The sequence below is a fragment of the Lontra canadensis genome, unplaced genomic scaffold, assembly GCF_010015895.1.
Source record: "Lontra canadensis isolate GAN:19392208 unplaced genomic scaffold, GSC_riverotter_1.0 scaffold245, whole genome shotgun sequence".
Lineage (NCBI taxonomy): Eukaryota > Metazoa > Chordata > Mammalia > Carnivora > Mustelidae > Lontra > Lontra canadensis.
Genome location: NW_022631239.1, coordinates 357,497 through 362,825, shown reverse-complemented (window position 1 = coordinate 362,825; position 5,329 = coordinate 357,497). Strand labels below are relative to the sequence as shown.

Here is a 5,329-nt window from a genome sequence, read left to right as displayed (position 1 = left end):
GGGCGGGGAGCAGTATCCCTGCTGAGCAGAGAGCCTGATGTGGGGGTCCATCCCAGGACCCTGGGATCATGACCTGAGCCAAAGGCAGAGGCTTTAACCCACTGAGCCACCCAGGCGCCTCTTATATTTCTGTATTCAAAATAATAAATTGTTTCCCTAGGATCCTTCAAAAGTGAGCAATAAGTTGGTTTTGTTGCTTTTTTTCTTTCAGAATGTCATCATGAGCTCTTGATTCATCTATATTTTGATGAGTTTTAATACATTGTAGTCATTATTTTATTTGACATTCAAACGGTTTTATCTTTCATCAGTGGACGCCCTTTCAGGTTGGCTTCTCTGTCTTTGACACGCTTTCTCGTATGAGAGTTTGGTCCAGACTCAGCTGGAACAATTCCCACCCAGACCTGGAATGAACCATTTCTCCAAGAAAGCTGAGTTCCTTTTAGTAGAGAATGCTTCAGAGGATTCAGTTTGAGGACTAGGGGTGCTCACTGCTACTGGGTTGTTCACTGTTTCCCTGCCCTCTTCAGTATATAGAGCTCATAAATCTGTACAGTATTTTTAAGAGAATACAGATCATAACCTTCCATCCTGGGCTGTTTCTCTGTCCTCTTACAGATAATAATCTTTATCTGGTTTTTTTTGTTTTGTTTTGTTTTGTTTTAACCTTTAAGTTCTTAAATATATAAACAAATATATTTTAATTGTCTTTCCTTTCATAGGTAAAAGGTGGTATATTCTACATTAGCATTATCCAATAGAAATTTCTGCAGAGATAGAAATACTCTGTGTTTTCATTGTCCAACACAGTAGCTAGCTGCTTATAGCTGTGGAACATCTGAAGTATGGTAAATGCAACTGAGGAATTGAATTTTTAATTTCATCTAAATTTAATTATCTTCTATTTAAATAGCCACATGTGTCTGTGCCTACCATATTGGATAGCAGCAAGTTTACACATTTTCCTGCACCTTGCTTCTTTCACTGAACAATATATCCTGGAGATCATGCCATAGCAATATAGGGAGGAGCTCCTTTTTGCTCCTTATAGCTGCATAGTACTCTAGTATTAGATGTGCTTAGATTATCATTTAACCTTATTGGTAGACATATGTCTTATTCCTTGTCTTTTGCTGTTATGATTTGTTCTGTGAAGAATGGCTATGTGCTAATGCCTTTTTGTCTTTTTACGTGATATTTCCTATACAAAGTCTAAGAAGAGATTCCTGGTTCCAAGAGAAAACACCTTTGTCTCATAAATAGAACGCAAATTTTGGTCCTCTGTCATCATTCCCTTCATTCCATGTATCTTCTGGTCTCTTATTTTCTTTCTAGTTTGACATGGGTAAAGCAGTTTCTTATTGAGCTCCAAGAAGTAGAACAGAATAGAAAAGAATAATAATGGGTGATCTAGACAAAAGATGGGAATCATCAAATCTCTATCCCACTGGCAAGACACTTTCACTGGCACAGGATATAAATCACTTAGGCAAAGATGATGTAAGTGACAGAAACAGTCTACACAAGCATGTGTAATTTAGAAGGTCATTAAATGTAATACTCAACATGTTAAAATATTTATATAAAATATCTAGACCTAGTGACAAAGAGATGGCTTGTGACCTTGGTGTGAGAAAGCAAGGGTTCATTGCAATCACAGGGACAGAAGCTATATAGTACAAATGAAGAATGAGTCTGAGTGTTGGGGAACATCACGAAAAAGACGCAACCTCTGATTGACCTGTGAGCTTGGACCCAGACACTCAAAAGCTTCTCACCCCCTCTCCTGTCCTTGGAATGTGAGTTTTTCTTGCCTTTCCTGTTCCCAGGGGCTGCCCCAAGAACATAGTGTTGAGATGTTGATGTGGTATTGAAAACACCTGTACAGTATACATGACTGAGCCCGTTTAGGGCCTCTTTATAAAAACTTTAAAGATTTGGAGGGCTGGTGCAGGGATCCCTTCAACTTGCTGTTGTCCAAGACAAGCTTTATATGTAAGTTCCCTTTACTTATTAAAACTGCCACTTACCAACCTGGAGTGGCCTGCCTCTTTCTTCAGTCTCTCCCTGCCTTCGAAGTACAGGGTCCAGTTTCAGATAACATCAGGGAAGCTCCTGGGAGGGTTTCAAACCAACACTGTAGGAGATGAAAAATGTTAACAGGGAATGTTTAAAAAAAACTCTGGAAATTTTATTTTGAGGGGGGAGAGAGAGTGTGAGAGAGACTTGTGACTGTATGGGGATGAGGGGTCCAAGGAGGGATTTTTAAAAATCTCCAGTTCCCTGAAAGTGTAAAAGTTCATGTGAAGAGTCATTTCTTCTCTGATTTAACTCTTGAATTTCCCCATATACTGACTTTCCTTCTTACCATCTTACTTCCACTGAAGAGTTAGTGAGACATCTCCCGTGGAACAGCATGGGTTTTGAGCTCAATATATTTAGTCAGTGAATGGAAGAACAGATAATTGCATGTCAAAAAAAAAAAAAAAGCTAGGCTTTGTGGATTTTTTGCCTCTCGGAGAGGCAGCAGATGGCAGAAATCCTAGTGTGGTGTTATTGGATAATGCATGATCTGAGGACGCTTGCACTGGCAACTGCATGACGGGTCCAGAATTTTCCTATAAATATGTTAGAATATAGAGTAGTCCAGACATAACAGTTAAGAAACACAACAGCTTGCTGCCCTAGTGCCATCCTCCACTGAGCTCACCAGGTGAGTCAAAGACAAGCCTGTCTTCCTAGCATGGGGAACTGCTTTAAGGTCTCCTCAGGGGCACAATGTTGAACAGCTCTTATGAGATTCTGAATCGCCCAAGGAAGTAGAGAATCTCTGTGTCCGAAACTTTGACTCAAGGCATATCAGAGAGATAATTGCTTCCCTCCTCTACCTTTCTGTAATCTCATTAAGAGAAACAACTTTTCACGGTGCCTGCCTTAGCCTTGAGGCTCAGCCAGCACCGACTGTTTGTTCTAGCTCAACATTTAAAGGGCCCCTGAAGTCCCACTACATGCACATAATATAGGCAACTTTTCTCATTTACTCTTTGAAACAGTTCTGTACAAAGGTATGGTGAGTCCTGCTTCACAGGTGTCCAGGCTCAGACTGACAAAGCCTACTTAAGTTCCCTCTCTAGATCAGTGGAGATGGGAATGAGGTTTCATCCCTAACCCTCCCTAGGGGACACAGAGCAGCCTCCCTTTTTGAAGATGAGCTTCCAGGGATGGAGAAATGGTTGGATCACAAACCCCCTGCCATTGTGGCCCCTCAGGTATTCACTCAGCAACCCCTCTGGGTGATAAAGATAACTGAGGAAATGAAATACGGCCTTTATGCGAAGAGACTTGGGTGTCAGACCACATCTGTTGGCTGATCTCTAGGGGGAAGTGGGGTTCAGGCAGAAGCTCAGGTGTTACCCTTGGAACAGATGATCTAGAGGGAAAGAAAGTGATATGTACAGGGCCACATTAAGCAAAAATATATTTTATCACCTTTGATCTTAACAGCTATGCAGGTTACCTATCATTATGACCAACACTTTTACCAAGGTACTTCTTTTAGGGAAGTTTAATTAATCAGTGAGACAACTCTTATCTCCTGATCAGCAGCTCACTCTGGAATTACTCTAGCTTTTTTTTTTTCCTTCCACTTGTCTTGATGTCTCCAGGGTTCTAAATGCTATAATCTTCCTGAGGCTAACAATACATGCTCCCCACATTTTTCCTTTTTTAATTATACTCTGTTGTTTCTAAGCCACATTATTGAAATTTAAAATACTTCCTCTTTTAAAAAACAATTTCTAAATGAAAAAAACACTAAGTGTTGTGTTTTTAAAAAGGGAAAAAACATTTATAAACTGCACCTCAGATACTGGGTTAATGGTCATGATTAGTGAAGTGCACTCAGTAACAAAATGATTGGCAACTCCTCCGCTTCCCTGGTCAGCTCAATGCTGACCTCCACAAGCTAACAGTCAACATGGTGCGTTTCCCACATCTTCACTTCTTCATGTCTGGCTTTGCATCTCTGACCAGCCTTGGAAGCCAGCAGTATTGAGCTCTCACTGTGCCTGAAATTAATGAGCAGGTCTTTGATGCCAAGAACATGATGCTGCCTGGGACGCCTGCTATGCCATTATTTCACTGTGGTTGCTGTCTTCCATGGGCAGATGTCCATGAAGGAGGAAGATGAGCAGACGCTCAATGTGCAAAACAAGAACAGCAGCTACTTTGTGTACTGGATCCTCCAACAGTGTTAAAACAGCTGTCTGAGATATCCCACCCCATGGTCTCAAGATGGCAATCACCTTCATTGGAAATAGCAGAGTCATCTGGGAGCTCTTCAAGAGCATCTCAGAGAAGTTCATGGCCATGTTCCAGCCAAGGCCTTCCTCCATTGGTACACAGGTGAGAGCATGGACGAGATGGAATTCACTGAAGCTGAGAGCAACATGAACGACCTTGTCTCTGAGTACCAGCAGTACCAGGATGCCACCGCCGAAGAAGAAGAGGATTTTGGTGAGGAGGCCAAAGAGGACGCCTAAGGCAGAGCACATCATCTAAGGCTTCTCTGTTCCCTCAGCCTTCCTCCTCAGTTGCCCTGGTTCTCTCCCTCAGAATTTGCATTTTCTGCCTCTGTCTCATTTTGTTTTGTTTTGCTTTGCTTCCTTTATTGGAAGGGGGGTCCTAGAACAGTCCTGGTACATAATAGGCACTCAATTAGTATTTGTTGGTCGTTGAATGTTTCTTCTCTCCCACTCTGGGAAACCTAGATTTTCTGCCCTTCTGGGTAACCCTGTATTTTGTTTTGCTGTCCATTTCTCCCATCTGTTCAGGTGATATTTCCCTTTGTTTTTTAAGATAATTCTCCAAGAAGCTAGGTCTCATCATATCTCATTTAGAACCACGTACTAAAAACCCAGTAGATGGACACTATCCTAAGCCCATGTAGTACACTGGGGGAAAGGAAACCAAGCTACCTCATAGTAGTAGCAGTACCTGTAAGGAAGGGGTAGAGTTTTCTATTCTAGCGCAGTTTTGGAGAAGAATACCCAGGTTATTGAGCCCTAATTTCCATGAATTTCCCTGCTCCTCTCTCAGCTTCATGGGAGGTGTTGACAGTATTAGTTCTATTTTTAGTCTTCTTCCAAGCTCTGTCCTGAGCTGTTCCTTTAGCAGGAGTCTGCCCCACTCTGTTAAGCAAGATCCTTCCCTCTCCTCTATAACCTCCTTCACATGTTGGATTCCTTCTTTTTCTCCTGGTTGGAGAAGGGGGGGCAAGGGACTAGCCTTGATCCCTAAAGTCTCCAGAAAGGCCCTCCCTTGATCCCTA

General features: G+C 42.0%; 1 pseudogene; it reads left to right on the top strand.

The window, feature by feature from the left end:
* The first annotated feature begins 3,910 nt into the window (after positions 1 to 3,910).
* LOC116862455 lies at positions 3,911 to 4,541 on the top strand (annotated as a pseudogene).
* Positions 4,542 to 5,329: the final 788 nt, after the last annotated feature.